Genomic DNA, 23,882 nt, shown 5'->3' on the forward strand with positions numbered 1-23,882 from the left:
GTTAAACAGTTATTCTCATTGAGATAATCCAGAATAACATCCCTCAGAAACCCTTCAAATATTTTACCAACAATAGAGGTTAGACTTACTGGCCTATAATTTCCAGGTTCACTTTTAGAGCCCTTTTTGAATATTGGCACCACATTTGCTATGCGCCAGTCCTGCGGAACAGACCCTGTCGCTATAGAGTCACTAAAAATAAGAAATAATGGTTTATCTATTACATTACTTAGTTCTCTTAGTACTCGTGGGTGTATGCCATCCGGACCCGGAGATTTATCTATTTTAATCTTATTTAGCCGGTTTCGCACCTCTTCTTGGGTTAGATTGGTGACCCTTAATATAGGGTTTTCATTGTTTCTTGGGATTTCACCTAGCATTTCATTTTCCACCGTGAATACCGTGGAGAAGAAGGTGTTTAATATGTTAGCTTTTTCCTCGTCATCTACAACCATTCTTTCCTCACTATTTTTTAAGGGGCCTACATTTTCAGTTTTTATTCTTTTACTATTGATATAGTTGAAGAACAGTTTGGGATTAGTTTTACTCTCCTTAGCAATGTGCTTCTCTGTTTCCTTTTTGGCAGCTTTAATTAGTTTTTTAGATAAAGTATTTTTCTCCCTATAGTTTTTTAGAGCTTCAATGGTGCCATCCTGCTTTAGTAGTGCAAATGCTTTCTTTTTACTGTTAATTGCCTGTCTTACTTCTTTGTTTAGCCACATTGGGTTTTTCCTATTTCTAGTCCTTTTATTCCCACAAGGTATAAACCGCTTACACTGCCTATTTAGGATGTTCTTAAACATTTCCCATTTATTATCTGTATTCTCATTTCTGAGGATATTGTCCCAGTCTACCAGATTAAGGGCATCTCTAAGCTGGTCAAACTTTGCCTTCCTAAAGTTCAATGTTTTTGTGACTCCCTGACAAGTCCCCCTAGTGAAAGACAGGTGAAACTGCACAATATTGTGGTCGCTATTTCCTAAATGCCCAACCACCTGCAGATTTGTTATTCTGTCAGGTCTATTAGATAGTATTAGGTCTAAAAGTGTTTTGAGCATTTTTTTTCTGCTTCAGTTTTTTTAAAAATCTTGGTAGAGAAAAGAAAGTGAAGGTCACTCCTCCCGATGGATCCGCTTCAAAATAAGCATTGTTCGATATAAAGGCTGCAAAAAAAGGCTCAGGAAAAAGGAAACTGCTCCCCAAACGCCTGAAAGATGGAACAATTCTTGAAGCAGTTTTTCAATTGAAAAAGAAGAAAAATTTTGACCACCTCAAAAAATTCTTCCTAAGGGCTCATTCACACATCAGTATTTTTCATCAGTGTTTGTATTCCAAAACCAGGAGTGGAACTTACAAAGGAAAACTATTAATGAAACATTGACGCCTGTTATTTGTTTTTGGCGAGACTCCTGGTTTTGGCATAGAAATACTGATCAATAAATACTGATGTGTGAATAAAGCCTTAAGCCACCCATTAACCCTAGATGGCTGTAGGCCCAACAATGGTTCAGCTTATTGGATATCCTTAAGGATTGGCCGCCAGAACACAGACATATGTCACTTACTGCAGTTTATATAGAATCCCTGTTTTCTCTGCTGCAGAACTAGCAGTTCTCTGAATGCTGTGCTCTGTATAACCCCGCCCACATATCTGATTGGCTGCTTTCTGTGTACACTGTGCATAGTCAGAAAGCTGCCAATCAGAGATGGAGGCGGGGATGCACAGAGCTCATGATTATGGAGGACTACACGGCAGCAAGAGTACTAGTCCTTTAGTGATAATCTCCTACTGAGAAAACAGTGATTTTATAAAAACTACAGTAAGCAGCCCTATAAGTGACACATCGCTGGAATCAGGGTCTACATTGTGTCTGAGGAGCTATTCTAATTTGAGATGATTGATTTGACCAATTGCAGTGATTCTTTTTAGGTCGGGGTCCCTTGGCCTATTTTCTAAGAATAAAGACACTCGGCCTAACATATGTTCTACTTTACACAGTTTGAGTTGGAACGTCGACTTGTCAAATGCAGGTAAGTAAGAATAATAGCGCTGTGTGTATTGAGCAGAACATGTTTCATGTCAGGGTCTGAGGAGCATGTTGAACGGGGGATATTTATTTAATGAAAAATTTTACTAAAGAGCCACGGATTATGTCTTAACGAATTTCCCATACAGTCGTTGTGAATGCTCGAATACGGCTCCTGTGTGTGTAAACAGACATAGTAATATGGTCAGTCACATCCTGCCCCTCTTTTCTGAGGGGCTCAAACGACCCCTGCCATATAAGACACCACTTTCATTAATGGCACCTTGTAGGTGAGGCCGGGGTCCTGTTACAAGTCTTTGAATTGGTCCCAAGTTCTGGCTCATTCAGACATCCATACAATTCGGTCCGAGTGGGGCCTCTAATGCACAGATTGGCCGGCCGCTCTCCCAACCTGAGCGTGACAGATTCACGTATTTCTATGAAGCCATCACGCTCGGGTTGGGAGAGCCGTGACCAGTCCATGCATTGCTGTTCGATCTCGGGCCAATTTGCACGGACATCTGAATGAGCCCTAACAGTTCTGCCTACACGGGAGACTCTTACTGACCTGACCATCTATGACCCCATGGTCCCAGCCGCAATGTAGTACCATACATCCAAACTCTGAAGGACAAGGAAGAGGGACACACTGAGGCGGTTTATTTTACAGCTTAGGCTACGTTCACATTTGCGTCTTTGGGCGCAGCGTCGTCGACGGCATGCGTTATGCGCCCCTATCTTTAACATGGGGGCGTATGGACATCCGCCGGTATGCATTGTCATGCGTTGTATGACGCATGCGTTTTTTTGGCTCACCAGACAGGGCACGGACGACGCTACAGGTTGCAGCTTTGATGCGTCACATTTCCGAAGAAAAACGCATGCAACGCACCTGCGTCATAAATGCACCAAAAAAACACATTAGTGTCTATGAAAAACACATAGGGCGCAGGTGCCTGCTTTGAGCCGCGTTTTTTGACGCATGCGCCTTTTGACTAAATGTATTTTTTGGGGGGTGTTTTGGATCTTCAATTGTATAGGACAACGCATGCGTCAAAAAATGCTGCGTTGTGTATGCGTTTGACATGCGTTGTGCATTGCGTCGACGACGTTGCGCCCAACAACGCAAATGTGAACGTAGCCTAAGCCTCATCTCTAAACCTGCCTATTCTTTTTTTTTGAGGTGACCCCTAGTGAAGCCCCTCACACTTTATGATGACCCCAAAATCCTCGACTCACAATATGATGCCCCACACACAGTATACAGTATGATGACCTCACTGTTCACCACAAAATTATGTTACCCCCACAATGCCCCTTATAACTTCCCGATCACTGTGGGGCTGGCTGGGACCCCCACCAAACCTAAAAAATGGGAATCTGAAGAATAAGGTGTGAATGGAGCAGAGGTGGATGACACACACTGCCAGTCCATTCGTTCTTGGCTGACCACCACCCATTAGAATGTCTGAAGTGGTGCTGCATGTGATCGGACACCACTCCACTGACACAGACCTTGTTGTCAGGATTGGTGGAGGTCCCAACGGTCAGATCCCCGGTGATCAGAATGCTATCCTCTATCCCGTGGATACGGAATAACTTTCAAACTTGAGAATACCCCTTCAAGCATTGCACCTGGGATACTTGGGAACACCGCCAAAACTTGCAGGCAGCTTCCAAACGCCAACTTTTTGAGAACTGCCTTTGTAAACCCCGTCCCCTTCAAGGCCAAGTTTCTGAAACCATCGGAGCAAAATTGGAATTGTTGGCAAGTATGTGGCATGAGATAAAGCTCTTGGCCCCCAGCGTCAACAAGAGGGCCAGGGAGAAATAACAAAAAAAAAAACAGCAACCACAGGAAAATAGGAAAAAATTATATGTTAAAGAAGTCCATATATTGGGTAAGTTAAAACCAGGGCTAAAAATAAAACATGAGAGGAGACAAAAGACACCTGGTGCTCCATTCTGTTCTATTCACACCTTTGCGAAGGAAACAATTGCAAGTTAACTTTGATGTTGACCCCAAACTCGATTCCAAATGGGAAATATCATATGTTAAAAATAATCTGTCATCATGTTTTTGATGTAATATGAGAGCAACATAGTGCAGAGGCAGAGACCCTGATTCTAGTGATGTATCATTACAGGACTAGGTGTCTCATGCCTCCTGGTCCCACCTTACCTACAGTGTACCCAGAAATCAGCCAATCAGTGGTGTGGGCGGGGTTATACAGGGCTCAGCATTCCAAGCTCTGCTAGACGAGCAGCAAAGAAAATAATGATTCTATCAAAATGACAGCAAGCAGCCCAGTAAGTAACACATTGCTGGAATCAGGGTCTCACCTCCCACATCATGCTTCTCTCAGATAACATAGAAAACAACAGATTCCCTTTAATTAAAGGCAGGGGATTTCCTTTTATTTTGGCCGGATTTATAATACTGCATTAGTTTGGACTTACACATTGGTATGTAAGATCTTGAAAAAATAACCATCGAATTTTATAATTATATTTTCTTTTTGTATAATTTTTCTCTGTTGATAAATTCCCAAAATTTCAACTGTTTTCTTTTTTTCCCCCAATTTTGGATATTTTCCATACCATCCTGTATCGGGTAGTCCATTATGAGACCGCCATGATGTGCTAGAGCGGATTATAATCCGAATATATTTTTATTGTTGCTTCTAGGTAGTTGTTCCGGTTTTCCTAGAAAGCTTGTATGGTATATTATTTTCCCACGTGCCTTTACTGCAGTATTCCCAATACTCATCATGCCGATAGAGGCGGGGGCCGCCTGCCTGACCTCATTTCCAGCATCTAATGAATGTCACACTGTTCCATGTACACAGGTCGGCGGCGGGTCTTTGCCTCCGGTACTTTGCACATTATTTTTGTTTTACACTATAAAGGATATTTTATTAAGTGGAACATTTATCAAACCCCTGTGCAAAAATCTCGGCTCCTTATCTACACATTTTTTTTTTTCCATTTTTCTTTTTTTTAATTGACACACAAAAGGCTCCATTCAAGAGCGGCAAACTGGAGCCCGTCACTCGTCAGGTTATAATGTACGACTGTAACCAACATGATAAAAGTATGAGCGTGCGAAATCCTGCCCCAGGGGGAAGGGGCGCTAAGTAAGAACAGATCGGAGCTAACAATTCTATAAGGAGTCGTTCAATGACGGAATGTATCATCATCAGGTCATTATTAGAGTTGAGCGACCTTGACCTTTTTAGAGTCGAGCCGGGTTTTGCGAAACCCGACTATGTCCAAAGTCGGGTCGAGTGAAATCGGCCGATTATGACGTAAAGTCGGGATCGACCGAAACACGAAACCCAATGCAAGTCAATGGGGCAGCATAGTCGGCAGTGAGTGGGGGCCAGGAAAACACCTAGAGTGGCCATTTTAATGTCAAAACCATCCATTCTTCTTAATGAAGCTTGTCAAGCGTAATTTACCTTATAATAATTGGAAGGCATTTGAAATTGGGGGTCATTTGGCTAAAGTTGTGGGGGGTAGGGCTGGTTCAAGTAATTAGTGGGCCCAGGAAATCTGGACCACGTCACGGCAGTGGAGCAGGGAGAGGTAAGTATTTCAACTTTGCAAGTGCTGTGAACCTGAGCAAGCAGGGGGGGCCCACTCGTTGGCATTGGCACTGGCACAGGGCCCCTCAAAGTACAGCGGTGTGTTTGCACGGCGGGGGCGCCTCCCACCGGCAGCAACACTTTTGCGTACTATGAGAGGCCCTGTGCCAGTGACGTCGCCAACTAGTATTCCTCCCCCCACCTGATGAAGGAACCTGCACTTTCATCTGCACCTTCCTCTTTGTCCCCGTGTAAGGTGGTATGGTATGCGGGAAGAGCAACCTGACTTTCAGCAGGGTCACAATGTTGTTGTGTAGCGTGCACGGGGAATGTTGCGTTATGGGTCAATGTACCAGCAGACTCATCTATCACTGGCTGGGCAATGGGCACGATGAAGTGGAAACACAGATATAGGCCCAAAGAAGAAAGTGGGCTAAATGCAGTTCAAAATTGGTAACACAGGAATAACCAGGGGGCATTGCAGTGGAGGACAACTGGAATGAGAGGCTGACACAGAGAGTAGGGCCAAATCAGTAAGTAGTCGAAATGCAGTTCAAAATTGGCAACCGTAGTAAACAGGCGGCACAGCTTTGTTCAGTGGAGGAGAACAGCAAGGAGTGGCAGACACCGATAGTAGGCCCCAAACCAACTAGTACGCCAAATGCAGTTGTTCCATTTAACCACAATTTAATGAGAGCCTGAAGATAGAAGCTCAGGAAAGGCAACCTGGGGAACACCTTGGAGTGTAACACACCATCTCTCTCCACCCCATACCCATTTTGTATGGCCTAATGCAGTGTACTTTTCTACAACTACTAAACGAGAGTCGGAAGACCGAAGCAATGGCAAGGAAACCTGGGGAACACCTTAGAGTGTAACACACCCTCTCTCTACACCCCATACCCAATTTGAAGGCCTAATGCAGTGTAGTTTCCAAGAACTACTAAACGAGAGCCGGAAGATCGAAGCTCAGGAAAGGCAACCTGGGGAACACCTTGGAGTGTAACACACCCTCTCGCTACACCCCATACCCAATTTGAAGGCCTAATGCAGCGTAGTTTCCAACAACTACTAAACGAGAGCCGGAAGATCGAAGCTCAGGAAAGGCAACCTGGGGAACACCTTGGAGTGGAACACACCATCTCTCTACACCCCATACCCAATTTGAAGGCCTAATGCAGAGTAGTTTCCAAGAACTACTAAACGAGAGCCGGAAGATCGAAGCTCAGGAAAGGCAACCTGGGGAACACCTTGGAGTGTAACACAACGTCTCTCTACACGACGGAAGGGCTGATTCTTAGGAAGGAAGGCTGTTGGAAATAAGCATTGCGCGTCCGAGGGTGATTATATTCTTATTAGGTATATACTCACCCTCGGACGCGCCCTGCTTCTTTATTTGGAATGAATGTTTATTTGCAATGTGGTGTTGACTTTCTCTATTATTTTGGTAATTAATGATTTTATTATTTTCATTATTTTGCATCTTCTCGGCAATAATATAAAGAAGACGCGACAGGACAACACTCGGTGGATGCCATATGTGTGTTTTCAATTTAAAAAAACTTTCAGTTAACTACTTGCAGGAGAAAGTAATTGTAGCTGGTGGCCATTTTTAGTACTGTACCAGATTAGAGTTGTGTGTTTGTTTTTAATGTTAAAATGTCTGCATTTGATATCTCACCAGTATTTTCTTTTTTATAAGCAAAATACTTATTTTTATATTTTCTGATGTTGGTTCCAGGGGTACACGGCCAGCAGTGCCCTGGTCAGTGTAGTAGTAGTTGAAAGAATGGACCGCAGACAGGCATCGAAGGCCTAAAATAATAACACATGGCTGTAGGCAATTTTAAATTGGTTCCAGGGGTACACGGACAGCAGTGGTGTGGTCAGTGGAGGCCTAGTGGAAGGAGTGACCGCAGACAGGCATCGAAGGCCTAACATAACAAACTTGGGCTGGCTGTAGGCACTTTTAAATTGGTTCCAGGGGTACACGGGCAGCAGTGGTCTGGTCAGTGGAAGTCTAGTGGAAGGAGTGACCGCAGACAGGCATCGAAGGCCTAAAATAATAACACATGGCTGTAGGCAATTTTAAATTGGTTCCAGGGGTACACGGACAGCAGTGGTGTGGTCAGTGGAGGCCTAGTGGAAGGAGTGACCGCAGACAGGCATCGAAGGCCTAAAATAATAACACATGGCTGTAGGCAATTTTAAATTGGTTCCAGGGGTACACGGACAGCAGTGGTGTGGTCAGTGGAGGCCTAGTGGAAGGAGTGACCGCAGACAGGCATCGAAGGCCTAAAATAATAACACATGGCTGTAGGCAATTTTAAATTGGTTCCAGGGGTACACGGGCAGCAGTGACCTGGTCAGTGTAGTAGTAGTTGAAAGAATGGACCGCAGACAGGCATCGAAGGCCTAAAATAAAAAAATTGGGCTGGCTGTAGGCAATTTTAAATTGGTTCCAGGGGTACACGGGCAGCAGTGACCTGGTCAGTGTAGTAGTAGTTGAAAGAATGGACCGCAGACAGGCATCGAAGGCCTAAAATAAAAAAATTGGGCTGGCTGTAGGCAATTTTAAATTGGTTCCAGGGGTACACGGGCAGCAGTGACCTGGTCAGTGTAGTAGTAGTTGAAAGAATGGACCGCAGACAGGCATCGAAGGCCTAAAATAAAAAAATTGGGCTGGCTGTAGGCAATTTTAAATTGGTTCCAGGGGTACACGGGCAGCAGTGGTGTGGTCAGTGGAGGCCTAGTGGAAGGAGTGACCGCAGACAGGCATCGAAGGCCTAAAATAATAACACATGGCTGTAGGCACTTTTAAATTGGTTCCAGGGGTACACGGGCAGCAGTGGTCTGGTCAGTGGAAGTCTAGTGGAAGGAGTGACCGCAGACAGGCTTCGAAGGCCTAACATAACAAAATTGGGCTGGCTGTAGGCACTTTAAATTGGTTCCAGGGGTACATGGGCAGCAGTGTATGGTCAGTGGAAGTCTAGTGGAAGGAGTGACGGCAGACAGTCTTCGAAGGCCTAACATAACAAAATTGGGCTGACTGTAGGCACTTTTAAATTGGTTCCAGGGTAACACGGCCAGCAGTGGCCTGGTCAGTGTAGTAGTTGTAGAAAGAAGGGACCGCAGACAGGCTTCGAAGGCCTAACATAACAAAAATGTCAAAACAATGGTATTGTCAGTGCCAGGCATTGAAGGATGTCAGCGGCTAGACTACACATTGGTGAAGCTGTGAGAGATAATTTTGCTAGTGGTAGAGCACTGTTTGAGCTGGGGGGGGGAACTGTCTTGTGGCCGGCGGTACAGGCACAGGGCCCCTCATATTACAACGGTGTGTCTGACGTTGGGTGCGCACCACCACCGCCAGAGACACTTTATTGTACTATGAGGGACCCAGTGGCAGTGCCGTCGACCAAAAGCGGCCACACCCACCTCTTCAGACAAACAGCACTCTCAAGGGTCCAAGCGCAAAGTGGCGATAGCACGGCCCCGTGTGGGGAGTTTGGCCATTTCGTGAGGTGGAAACATGTCGTATGCTGGACAATCAGGTGAAGAAAATTACGAGATTGGAAAAGTCATTCAGAATAGTCCACAGGCAAGACCTTTTCATAGGAAAGCTAGGTGTCAGCCGGGCAGGGTGGGGCAAAAGATTTTGAAATCCAGTTGTGGTTCATTTTAATGAAGGTTAGATCATCTACATTTTGGGTAGCCAGACGAGTCCTTTTTTCTGTTAGTATTGAACCTGCAGCACTGAATACTCTTTCTGATAGGACACTAGCTGCCGGGCAAGCAAGCTCCTGCAATGCATATTCTGCCAATTCTGGCCAGGTGTCTAATTTGGATGCCCAGTAATCAAATGGGAATGACGGTTGAGGGAGAACGTCGATAAGGGATGAAAAATAGTTTGTAACCATACTGGACAAATGTTGTCTCCTGTCACTTTGAATTGATGCTGCAGTACCTGTCCTGTCTGCGGTCATAGAAAAATCACTCCACAACCTGGTCAGAAAACCCCTCTGTCCAACGCCACTTCTGATTTCTGCCCCTCTAACACCTCTGGTCTGCTGGCCCCTGGAGCTCGTGTGAGAACGATCACGGGCGCTGTGTGCAGGGAATGCCAGAAGCAAACGGTCAACAAGAGTTGATTGTTTTGTTGCTAATATTAGTTCCAAGTTCTCATGTGGCATAATATTTTGCAATTTGCCTTTATAGCGAGGATCAAGGAGGCAGGCCAACCAGTAATCGTCATCGTTCATCATTTTTGTAATGCGTGTGTCCCTTTTGAGGATACGCAAGGCATAATCCGCCATGTGGGCCAAAGTTCCCGTTGTCAAATCTGCGGTTGTGCTTGGTTGAGGGGCAGTTGCAGGCAAATCTACGTCACTTGTGTCCCTCAAAAAACCAGAACCCGGCCTTGCCACGCCACCAATTTCCCGTGCCCCCGGGAAAGCTTCCTCATTAAAAATATACTCATCCCCATCATCCTCCTCATCCTCCACCTCCTCTTCGCCCGGTACCTCGTCATGTACACTGCCCTGACCAGACAATCGCTGACTGTCATCAAGGCTTTCCTCTTCCTCTGGTGCAGACGCCTGATCCTTTATGTGCGTCAAACTTTGCATCAGCAGACGCATTAGGGGGATGCTCATGCTTATTATGGCGTTGTCTGCACTAACCAGCCGTGTGCATTCCTCAAAACACTGAAGGACTTGACACATGTCTTGAATCTTCGACCACTGCACACCTGACAACTCCATGTCTGCCATCCTACTGCCTGCCCGTGTATGTGTATCCTCCCACAAAAACATAACAGCCCGCCTCTGTTCGCACAGTCTCTGAAGCATGTGCAGTGTTGAGTTCCACCTTGTTGCAACGTCTATGATTAGGCGATGCTGGGGAAGGTTCAAAGAACGCTGATAGGTCTGCATACGGCTGGAGTGTACAGGCGAACGGCGGATATGTGCGCAAAGTCCACGCACTTTGAGGAGCAGGTCGGATAACCCCGGATAACTTTTCAGGAAGCACTGCACCACCAGGTTTAAGGTGTGAGCCAGGCAAGGAATGTGTTTCAGTTGGGAAAGGGAGATGGCAGCCATGAAATTCCTTCCGTTATCACTCACTACCTTGCCTGCCTCAAGATCTACAGTGCCCAGCCACGACTGCGTTTCTTGCTGCAAGAACTCGGACAGAACTTCCGCGGTGTGTCTATTGTCGCCCAAACACTTCATAGCCAATACAGCCTGCTGACGTATGCCAGTAGCTGCCCCATAATGGGAGACCTGGTGTGCAACAGTGGCAGGTGCGGATGGAGTGTTTGTGCGACTGCGGTCTGTGGACGAGCTCTTGCTTCTGCAGGAGGACGAGGAGGAGGAGGAGGAGGGGGTGCGAACGGCTACAGACAACTGTTTACTAGACCGTGGGCTAGGCAGAACTGTCCCAAACTTGCTGTCCCCTGTGGACCCTGAATCCACCACATTTACCCAGTGTGCCGTGATGGACACGTAACGTCCCTGGCCATGCCTACTGGTCCATGCATCTGTTGTCAGGTGCACCTTTGTGCTCACAGATTGCCTGAGTGCATGGACGATGCGCTCTTTAACATGCTGGTGGAGGGCTGGGATGGCTTTTCTGGAAAAAAAGTGTCGACTGGGTAGCTCGTAGCGTGGTACAGCGTAGTCCATCAGGTCTTTGAAAGCTTCGCTTTCAACTAACCGGTAGGGCATCATCTCTAACGAGATTAGTCTAGCTATGTGGGCGTTCAAACCCTGTGTACGCGGATGCGAGGCTAAGTATTTCCTTTTTCTAACCATAGTCTCATGTAGGGTGAGCTGGACTGGAGAGCTGGAGATCGTGGAACTAGCGGGGGTGCCGGTGGACATGGCAGACTGAGAGACGGTGGGAGATGGTATTGTTGCCGCCGGTGCCCTAGATGCAGTGTTTCCTACTACGAAACTGGTGATTCCCTGACCCTGACTGCTTTGGCCTGGCAAAGATACCTGCACAGATACAGCAGGTGGTGCGCTAAATGGTGGTCCTACACTGCCGGAAGGGATGTTGCGTTGATGACTAGCTTCATTGGCCGAGGGTGCAACAACCTTAAGGGACGTTTGGTAGTTAGTCCAAGCTTTCAAATGCATGGTGGTTAAATGTCTATGCATGCAACTAGTATTGAGACTTTTCAGATTCTGACCTCTGCTTAAGGAAGTAGAACATTTTTGACAGATGACTTTGCGCTGATCAATTGGATGTTGTTTAAAAAAATGCCAGACTGCACTCTTTCTAGCATCGGATACCTTTTCAGGCATTGCAGACTGAGCTTTAACCGGATGGCCACGCTGTCCTCCACCAGGTTTTGGCTTTGCCACGCGTTTTGGGCAAGATACGGGCCCGGCAGATGGAACCTGTGGCGATGTTGATGCCTGCTGCGGCCCCTCCTCCTCCTCTGCTTCAGAACTGCTGCCGCCTGCACCCTGTTCCCCCAATGGCTGCCAATCGGGGTCAAGAACTGGGTCATCTAATAACTCTTCTTGTACCTCCTGCGCAACTTCGTCTGTGTCACCGTGTCGTTCGGTGGTATAGCGTTCGTGATGGGGCAACATAGTCTCATCAGGGTCTGATTCTTGATCAGCACCCTGCGAGGGCAATGTTGTGGTCTGAGTCAAAGGACCAGCATAGTAGTCTGGCTGTGGCTGTGCGTCAGTGCACTCCATGTCAGATTCAATTTGTAATGGGCATGGACTGTTAACTGCTTCACTTTCTAAGCCAGGGACGGTATGTGTAAAGAGCTCCATGGAGTAACCCGTTGTGTCGCCTGCTGCATTCTTCTCTGTTGTTGTTTTTGCTGAAGAGGACAAGGAAGTGACTTGTCCCTGACCGTGAACATCCACTAACGACGCGCTGCTTTTACTTTTACCAGTTTCACGAGATGAGGCAAAAGAGCTAGAGGCTGAGTCAGCAAGATAAGCCAAAACTTGCTCTTGCTGCTCCGGCTTTAAAAGCGGTTTTCCTAATCCCAGAAAAGGGAGCGTTCGAGGCCTTGTGTAGCCGGACGACGAACCTGGCTCCACAGCTCCAGACTTAGGTGCAATATTTTTTCCCCCACGACCACCTGATGCTCCACCACTACCACTACCCTCATTACCAGCTGACAATGAACGCCCCCGGCCACGACCTCTTCCACTAGACTTCCTCATTGTTTTAAAAACGTAACCAAACTAACGTTATTTGTTGCAGTCACACAACTTACACGGTGAGCTATAACTTCAGTATGATTTAGCTACCCCTTTACAGGTTGGTGAGACCACAGCGAAAATCAGGCCCAATGTTACACACTCTTTTTTTGGTGGCTGCAAATTAGAGAGATGCCCCACACGCAGGACTGTCACTGAAGCACAAATGTTAATATTAATGTCACACTATTATTTTTTTTTTATTTTTATTTTTTTCAGGAACACTTTAGAAACCCCCCAAAAAAAAAAAAATAGATTTTTGCAGGGAGAATTTAGAAAACAAATGTAACAAACTATATGCTTTCTATGGGCCACTGAGTGAGAGATGACGCACACAGGAATCAGGAGTGGCACACAAGCCCAGAGGCCAATATTTTTCTACCAATGATTGATGGAGTTATTTTCTCTGGTAGATTTTGGAACCCAAATCAAGGAAAAAAAATGTAGGCTTTCTATGGACCACAATTGGAGAGAGAGAGAGAGAGAGATGGCACACCCAGGAGTCAAGACTGGCACACAAGCAGAAAGGCCAATATTAATCTCCCACTGTTTTTTTTGGTTGTTTTTTTTTTTTTTTTTTTCAGGGAGACTTTAGAAAAAAAAATAATAAAAAAAATATGATTTTATCAGGAAGAATTTAGAAACCAAATAAAATAAAATGATTTTTTCAGGGAGAATTTAGAAAACAAATAAAACCAAAAATAGGCGTTCTATGGCCCACTGACTGAGAGATGACGCACCCAGGAGTCAAGACTGGCACACAAGCAGAAAGGCCAATATTAATCTCCCACTGTTTTTTTTGGTTGTTTTTTTTTTTTTTTTTTTCAGGGAGACTTTAGAAAAAAAAATAATAAAAAAAATATGATTTTATCAGGAAGAATTTAGAAACCAAATAAAATAAAATGATTTTTTCAGGGAGAATTTAGAAAACAAATAAAACCAAAAATAGGCGTTCTATGGCCCACTGACTGAGAGATGACGCACCCAGGAGTCAAGACTGGCACACAAGCAGAAAGGCCAATATTAATCTCCCACTGTTTTTTTTGGTTGTTTTTTTTTTTTTTTTTTTCAGGGAGACTTTAGAAAAAAAAATAATAAAAAAAATATGATTTTATCAGGAAGAATTTAGAAACCAAATAAAATAAAATGATTTTTTCAGGGAGAATTTAGAAAACAAATAAAACCAAAAATAGGCGTTCTATGGCCCACTGACTGAGAGAGAGAGAGAGATGGAACGCTTAGTACTGGCACACAAGCCCAAAGGGCAATATTAATCTCCCTTTTTTTTTCCAGGGAGAATTTCTGAAACCCAAAAAAAAAATAAAATAGGCTTTCTATGGCCCACTATTTGTGAGAGAGATGGGACGCTCAGGACTGGCACAGATGGCACGCTCAGGACTGGCACAGAAGCCCAGAGGCCAATATTAATCTCCCTTTTTTTCTGGGAGAATTTATAAAACCAAAAAAATATTTAAATAGGCTTTCTATGGCCCACTATTTGTGAGAGAGATGGCACGCTCAGGACTGGCACAGATGGCACGCTCACAACTGGCACAGAAGCCCAGAGGCCAATATTAATCTCCCTTTTTTTCTGGGAGAATTTATAAAACCAAAAAAATATTTAAATAGGCTTTCTATGGCCCACTATTTGTGAGAGAGATGGCACGCTCAGGACTGGCACAGATGGCACGCTCACAACTGGCACACAAGCCCAGAGGCCAATATTAATCTCCCTTTTTTCAGGGAAAATTTATAAAACCAAAAAAAAAATTAAATAGGCTTTCTATGGCCCACTATTTGTGAGAGAGATGGCACGCTCAGGACTGGCACAGATGGCACGCTCACAACTGGCACACAAGCCCAGAGGCCAATATTAATCTCCCTTTTTTCAGGGAAAATTTATAAAACCAAAAAAAAAATTAAATAGGCTTTCTATGGCCCACTATTTGTGAGAGAGATGGCACGCTCAGGACTGGCACAGATGGCACGCTCACAACTGGCACACAAGCCCAGAGGCCAATATTAATCTCCCTTTTTTCAGGGAGAATTTATAAAACCCAAAAAAAAATAAAATAGGCTTTCTATGGCCCACTATTTGTGAGAGAGATGGCACACTCAGGACTGGCACACAAGCCCAAAGGCCAATATTAATCTCCCACTGTATTTTTATCAGGGAGAATTTATACACCCCACAAAAAAAAATACAGAAAAATGAAAAGGCTTTCTATGGCCCACTATGTGAGAGAGATGGCACACACAGGGATGGCACTCTAGCAGAAATGCCAAATTGCCAATCTTAATCTCCCACCAAAAAAAAAAAAAAAAAAAAAACAGGGAATGTCCTACAATTACTATCTCCCTGCCTGCAGTAATCTCAGCCAGGTATGGCAGGCAGCTACTATCTCCCTGCCTGCAGTAATCTCAGCCAGGTATGGCAGGCAGCAATAAGGAGTGGACTGATGCACAAATGAAATAAAAAGTGTGGACAAACAAAAAAGATAGCTGTGCAGAAAGGAAGGAACAAGAGGATTTGTGCTTTGAAAAAAGCAGTTGGTTTGCACAGCGGCGTACACACAGCAATGCAGCTATCAGGGAGCCTTCTAGGGCAGCCCAATGAGCTACAGCGCTGAGGGGAAAAAAAAAAAAAAAAAAAATTCCACTGTCCCTGCACACCGAGGGTGGTGTTGGACAGTGCAAATCGCTGCAGCACAAGCGGTTTTGTGGTTAATGGACCCTGCCTAACGCTATCCCTGCTTCTGACAAAGCGGCAGCAACCTCTCCCTAAGCTCAGATCAGCAGCAGTAAGATGGCGGTCGGCGGGAACGCCTCTTTATAGCCCCTGTGACGTCGCAGACAGCAAGCCAATCACTGCAATGCCCTTCTCTAAGATGGTGGGGACCAGGACCTATGTCATCACGCTGCCCACACTCTGCGTTTACCTTCATTGGCTGAGAAATGGCGCTTTTCGCGTCATTGAAACGCGACTTTGGCGCGAAAGTCGCGTACCGCATGGCCGACCCCGCACAGGGGTCGGATCGGGTTTCATGAAACCCCGACTTAGCCAAAAGTCGGCGACTTTTGAAAATGTTCGACCCGTTTCGCTCAACCCTAGTCATTATCTGATGATACATTCCGTTCAGTTCGGAACAGGGACATTTTTACCTTGTTCCCAATCAGGCACATTGTTGGATTTTATTATACGTGGACTTTTAATGCCTCTAGAAAAAAAAAATCTCGTTTGGATATTCAAATAGTTTTTGTCTCTTTTTTTTCACAATACTTGGGTCTTAATTTTTACATAATTTTCATATTTTTTTCTTTGCAGATATCGAGGGAGCAAATAAAAAAAAATACAAAATATGTGTCTATTTTTGACCTTTTTTTACAATTACAAAGAACCACTAAAAAAAAGATCTTAAAATACTTTTGGAGGGTGGGCAGTTTTAATGTACAGTATTAATATATTCTTTTTATTTCTGATTTCCCCTGTAACTGGGACAATAAACCATCTCTGCCTTATCTACATTTTATTTATTTTTTCGCTTGCTGTTTTACTCTATTTTTTTTTTCATTTATTTGACACACTGTGATCCCTCTCCTCCCCACATAAAGTCTTAAATGACCAAAATTATAATATGTTAATACATTATTTTTATTGCTGATTTTTCTGTAACTGGGACAATAAACCATCTCTGCCTTTTCTACATTTTATATATTTTTTCGCTTGCAGTTTTACTCTATTTTTTTTTTCATTTATTTGACACACTGTGATCCCTCTCCTCCCCACATAAAGTCTTAAATGACCAAAATTATAATATGTTAATACATTATTTTTATTGCTGATTTTTCTGTAACTGGGACAATAAACCATCTCTGCCTTTTCTACATTTTATTTATTTTTTCGCTTGCTGTTTTACTCTATTTCTTTTTTCATTTATTTGACACACTGTGATCCCTCTCCTCCCCACATAAAGTCTTAAATGACCAAAATTTTAATATGTTAATACATTATTTTCATTGCTGATTTTTCTGTAACTGGGGCTGTAAACCATCTCTACCTCCTGGGTCTACTTTTGGGTTATTTCTGACAGTCGTCTCCCGGCTGTAGCAGCTGTACCATCTCTTGTAACCAGATTACCACTGCGTTGACATTTTTATTTATTTATCTATTCTCCTACTTTTATAATTAATTCATTTCATCATTTATTTCACCCACTGTGACTCCTCTCACATAAAGTCTAAAAAGACCTATGGATGGAAATATTAATATATTCTTGTTATTGCTGATTTCCCTTGTAACTGAGGCAATAAACCATTTCTGCCTTCTCTATAGGGGGTCTGGTCCTTTCTGACAGCCACCTCCCCACTGCAACGGCTGTACAATCTCTTGCAAGAAGCTTACTTTGCATTGACATTTTAGAATGGTATAAAGTATTGACAGCCCAGACATTAAAAAGTCTATGGGCGGCCCACAACTGGTTGAAGGTAGGGATGGTCGGACCCATGGATGTTCAAGTCCGTCGAGTTCAGCTGAACTTTATAAAAAGATTTGGTCTGGGTAACAGAACAGTACATGAACTTTATCCCGAATTCAGACCCCATTCAAGTGAAGGGGGGGCCCAAACATCCAGTAGTTCCCATACTGTCATCTGTATGACAGCCCGGGAAACACTGGCTCTGATCGGCAGTAACCTTACTGATGTTACAGATGGTCACTGCGTTGTGGTTCCCGCGCTGTCACACAGAGGTCAGCGTATGAGCCAGCAGCTGTGACTAGAGGTTAAATGGATACCACCGGTCAGGTGTGGGCTGATGACTACTCCTCTCATCAGCATACACCTGGTCTCGCTGATAGCAGCGAAAGCAGGTGACGCTGATGAGAGTATTCAACTGCCAGTGTCTGTGCATAGAAAGAAAGATATCAGTGTGATATATAATTAGTGCAGTGCATGTGTAGCTTACTGTCCATGTATTTAGCTAATAAATAACTAAAAGAAAAAAATGGAGTGGGCTCCTCCTTATTTTTAATACTCAGATGAGCGAAAGCAGACAGCTGGGGCTGGTGTTATTATTCTGGGAAAAGTACAATAAACATTGAGCTTCCCAGGCTATTAATATCAGCTAACAGCTGTCTGCATAGCCTTTACTGGTTATTAGTGTTGAGCATTCCGATACCGCAAGTATCGGGTATCGGCCGATATTTGCGGTATCTAGTCTACTCTAGTCAGCCAATGGTACGGACAAGTCCTGCATGATCCACACCTGATTCATTTTAATGAATGTTAGCTTCCCCATGTTACCTGTGCTTGTCTGTGATCACACCACCATTGGTACTAAAGACATTCTCTGACAGTAGACCTCCTGATTGCAGGCCATCACCTCCTAGGCACACAGGGCAAGTTCTGGCCATGGGTCCAATTTGGACACCCTAAAGTTAAAAGTTTTTAAATGTGGTCAATTTCGCCCCTCACCCCGGCAACAGACATGGTGGAGGAGTGGGTCTTCTCCATTCTTCAAACTGCACCTTTAACACAATCCCACCTCTTCCCTCCCTTATCCTCCCCTCTTTTGAAGTCCACTCTATCCGCATCTACTCTCCCTCCAACCTCCAAGTGGGTCATATACTGACCTCCAGGCCCGGCCACTGCCTTTATTGACCAATTCTCCACCTGGCTTCTTCACTTTCTCTCTGCTGACATTCCCACCATCATCATAGGTGACTTCAACATCCCCTTTGATACCCTTCAGTCAACAGCCTTCAAACTTCTGTCCCTTACTTCATCCTTTGGACTTACTCAGTGGTCATGCGCAGCCACCCACACAGACGGACATACACTAGACCTCGTCTTCACCCATTTCTGCTCTCTAACTTCACCACCTCCCCTCTCCCTCTATCTGACCACCATCTGCTCACTTTCTCATCCCTGTCCTTCTCACCAGTCACCCATGTCCAGCAACATGTGCACCCCTGCAGAAACCTTGCACACCTAGACACCTACACACTGTCTGACTCCATCCTACCACTGGCATCCATATCCTCACTCCACGACACAGACAGTGCCACTGCTTTCTACAATGCCACTCTCGCATCAGTTATTGACACGGTTGCCCCTCTCATCCATGGCAGAGTGCGACGTATCAATAGACAACTCTGGCACAATAACACCACTAAAAAGCACCGGCAAGTGCCCAGGGTTGCAGAGAGGCGTTGGAAGAAAACACACTCGCAAGATGACTTCACTGTATTCAAACAAGCAACACTCACTTTTACATCTGCTCTCACCTCTGCTAAACAGGCCTACTTCACAACCCTCATATCTTCCCTACCCTACAACCCCAAACAGTTATTCAAAACCTTTAACTCCCTCCTCCGCCCCCCACTGCCACCTCCAACCTTCCTCATCTCTGCTGAGGACTTTGCCACACCCTTTAAAAATAAGATCGACCAGACAAGGCAAGTCTTCTTGCTCAACCACCACAACCCCTTTGTATACCAGACCAATGCCCAAACCCCATAACCTCCCTGTCCAACATCACTGAAGGGGGGCTTAATTGTCTCCTTTCCAAATCGCACCTCACCACCTGTGCGCCATCCCACCTCTTCCCCAACCTCACCACCACACTTATCCAATCCCTAACCCACCTCTTCAACCTATCACTAACTTCTGCCACCTTCCCTTCTGCTTTCAAACATGCCACAATCACACCTATCCTTAAAAAGCCAACCCTCAATCCAACTTCTATGTCCAGCTATCGCCCAATATCGCTGCTTCCATTCGCTTCCAAACTCCTGGAGCAGCACGTCCACTCTGAACTTTCCTCCCACCTCTCATCTAACTTGCTCTTTGACAATCTACAATCTACAGCCCTGACCAAAATCACTAATGACCTACTTACCGCCAAAGCTACTGGACAATACTCTGTACTCCTCCTTCTAGACCTGTCCTCTGCTTTCGACACAGTTGACCACTGCCTCCTACAACAGATCCTCTCCTCCTTTGGCATCAAAGACCTCGCCCTATCCTGGATCTCCTCGTACCTTTCCAATCGCACATTCAGCGTCTCCCACTCCCACACTACCTCCTCATCCCACCCTCTCTCTGTTGGAGACCCCCAGGACTCTGTTCTAGGACCCTTACTCTTCTCAATCTATACACTTGGCTTCGGACAACTCATAAAGTCCCATGGATTCCAGTACCACCTCTATGCTGATGACACTCAGAGCTACCTCTCTGGCCCAGACATCACCGCTCTGCTGTCCAGATTCCCAGAGTGCCTATCAGCCATATCCTCCTTCTTCTCCTCTGGCTTCCTCAAACTCAATGTGGACAAATCTAAACTCATCGTCTTTCCTCTGTCCCATAGATCTTCCTTACCTGACCTATCTATCGCAATCAACGACATCATGCTTTCCCCTGTACCGGAAGTCCGCTGCCTCGGAGTAACCTTTGACTCTGCCCTGTCCTTTGAACCGCACTTCCAAACTCTGTCCACCTCCTCCAGCTCAAAAATATCTCCCGAGTCCGTCCTTTCCTCAACCGTCAATCTACTAAAATGCTTGTGCATGCCCTCATCATCTCCCTCCTTGACTACTGCAACATCCTTTTTTGCGGCCTCCCTGCTAACACCCTTGCACCTCTAAATCCAGTCTATCCTTAACTCTGCTGCCCGACTAATTCATCTCTCTCCTCGCTACTCCTCCGCTATCCCCTGTGCAAATCTCTTCACTGGCTCCCATTCTCTCTATGCATCCAGTTCAAATTACTAATACTGACCTACAAAGCCATCCACAACCTGTCTCCTCCATATATCTCTGAACTAATCTCCTGATATCTTCCCTCACGTAATCTCCGGTCCTCCCAAGACCTCCTTCTCTCCTTCACACTTATTCGCTCCTCATCCAACTGCCTCCAAGACTTCTCCCGAATATCCCCCATCCTCTGGAATTCTCTGCCCCAACACGTCCGACTATCAACCACATTCGGATCCTTCAGACGGAACTTGAAAACCCATCTCTTCAGGAAAGCCTACAGCCTGCACTGACCCCGCTGCCTCCTCATCACTACCAGAGATACTGCCTCACCAACACCGGAGCTCCTGCAACCCCCAACCTACTGTCTCCTTCCCTATAATCCTGTAGAATGTAAGCCCGCAAGGGCAGGGTCCTCGCCCCTCTGTACCAGTCTGTCATTGTTTGTTTACTATAAGTGATATCTGTAACTTGTATGTAACCCCTTCTCATGTACAGCACCATGGAATCAATGGTGCTATATAAATAAATAATAATAATTTAAGGAGCGCTATGGCTATAGAGCACACTGCAATAGATTAGTGGCAAACAAACATTTTATTGAACCACTACGTGTTCCGGCAGTGGACTGCTAGCTTCCTCAGGTGGATTACATTGCATCACGTGACTGGATCTTGGGCCCAAGTGACCAGGCCAGGAAGCACAGCACAGGAGCAGTCTCAGAGCAACAGAGCAGGATTGCACGGAGAGGTCCACTACCAGAGTTGTGCAGGGGTGCACAACCCTTCAGGTGAGAGGCTAATCCCCCCACCTTCCATTGCAACATCATCATGCTGCTCTCTTCCATGTTTATTGTCTTATTTTGACCTTGATAACCAAGCCATTTTTTGCAATTCTGACCAGTGTCCCTTTATGAGGTAATAACTTAGGACCGCTTCAACGGATCCTAGCAATTCTGAGAAAGTTTTTTCGTGACATATTGCGCTTCGTGATAGTGGTAAATTTAAGTCGATAATTTTTGCGTTTATTTGTGAAAAAATCAGAAATTTAGCAAAAATGTTGAAAATTTTGCAATTTTCAAATTTTTAATTTTTATTCTGTTAAACCAGAGAGTTATGTGACACAAAATAGTTAATAAATAACATTTACCACATGTCTACTTTACATCAGCACAATTTTGGAAACAAATTTTTTTTTGCTAAGAAGTTAATTTTTGACCAGCGATTTCTCATTTTTAGAACAAGATTTACAAAACCATTTTTTTTTAGGCACCACCTCACATTTGAAGTGACTTTGAGGGGTCTATATGACTGAAAATTCCCAAACGTGACACCATTCTAAAAACTGCACCCCTCAAGGTGCTCAAAGCCACAATCAAGAAGTTTATTAACCCTTCAGGTACTTCACAGCAGCAGAAGCAACATGGAAGGAAAAAATTAACATTTAACTTTTTAGTCACAAAAATTATCTTTTAGCAACAATTTTTTTATTTTCCCAAGGGTAAAAAGAGAAACTGGACCCCGAAAGTTGTTGTCCAATTTGTCCTGAGTATGCTGATACCTCATATGTGGGGGTAAACCACTGTTTGGGCGCACGGCAGGGCTTGGAAGGGAAGGAGCGCCATTTGACTTTATGAATGAAAAATTGGCTCCATTCGTTAGCGGACACCATGTCACGTTTGGAGAGCCCCCGTGTGCCTAAAAATTGGAGCTCCCCCACAAGTGACCCCATTTTGGAAACTAGACCCCCGAAGGAACTTATCTAGATGCATAGTGAGCACTTTGAACCCCCAGGTGCTTCACAAATTGATCCGTAAAAATGAAAAAGTACCATTTTTTTCACCAAACATTTTTTTAGCCATAATTTTTTCATTTTTAAATTGGATCCTAAAGTTTGTTGGGCAATTTCTCCTGAGTACACTGATACCGCACATGTGGGGGTAAACCACCAGGGAAGGAGCGCCATTTGACTTTTTGAATGAAAAATTAGCTACAATCGTTAGCTGACACATGTCGCGTTTGGAGAACCCCTGTGTGCCTAAACATTGGAGCTTCCCCACAAGTGACCCCATTTTAGAAACTAGACCCCCCAAGGAACTTATCTATATGTGCGGTGACCACTTTGAACCCCAAAGTGCTTCACAGAAGTTTATAACGCAGAGCCGTGAAAATAAAAAATAATTTTTCTTTCCTCAAAAAATGATTTTTTAGCCCGCAATATTTTTTTTTCACAAGAGTAACAGGAGAAATTGGAACCCAATTTTTGTTTTCCAGTCTTTCCTGAGTACGCTGATACCCCATATGTGGGGGTAAACCACTATTTAGGCACACGTCGGGGCTCAGAAGGGAAGTTGTGACATTTTGGAATGCAGACTTTGATGGAATGCTCTGCGGGCGTCATGTTACATTTGCAGAGCCCCTGGTGTGCCTAAACAGTAGAAACCCCCCACAAGTGACCCTATTTTGGACACTAGACTCCCACAAGGAACTTATCTAGATGTCTGGTGAGCACTGTGAACCCCCAAGTGCTTCACAGAAGTTTATAACACAGAAAATAAAAAATCATTTTTTTTCCCAGAAAAATAATTTTTTAGCCCCCAATTTTTTATTTTCCCAAGGGTAACAGGAGAGATTAGACCCCAAAGTTGTTGTGCAATTTTTTCTGAGTACGCTGAAGCCTCATATGTTTGTGTAAACCACTGTTTCGGCGCACGTCAGGGCTCGGAATGGAGGGAGCACCATTTGACTTTTTGAATGCAAGATTGGCTGGAATCAATGGTGGCGCCATGTCGCGTTTGGAGACCCCCTGATGTGCCTAAACAGTGGAAACCCCTCAATTCTAACTCCAATCCTAACCCCAACACACCCCTAACCCTAATCCCAACCCTAACCAGAACCCTAACCACAAGCCTAACCCTAACCCAGACACACTCCTAACCCTAATCTTAACCCTAATCCCAAACCTAACTCTAATTTCAACCCTAACCCTAAGGCTATGTGCCCACGTTGTGGATTCGTGTGCAGATTTTTCCGCAACGTTTTTGAAAAATCTGTAGGTAAAACATACTGCATTTTACCTGAGGATTTACCTGCGGTTTTTGTGCGGATTCCACCTGCAGTTTTACACCTGGGGATTCCTATTGAGGAACAGGTGTAAAACGCTGCGGAATCCGTACAAAGAATTGACATGCTGCAGAAAATACTACGCCGCATTTCCACGCAGTAATTTCTGCACCATGAGCACAGCGGATTTGGTTTTCCACAGGTTTACATGGTACTGTAAA

The sequence above is a fragment of the Ranitomeya imitator genome, chromosome 6 (genome assembly GCF_032444005.1).
Source record: "Ranitomeya imitator isolate aRanImi1 chromosome 6, aRanImi1.pri, whole genome shotgun sequence".
In the NCBI taxonomy this organism is placed as follows: Eukaryota; Metazoa; Chordata; class Amphibia; order Anura; family Dendrobatidae; genus Ranitomeya; species Ranitomeya imitator.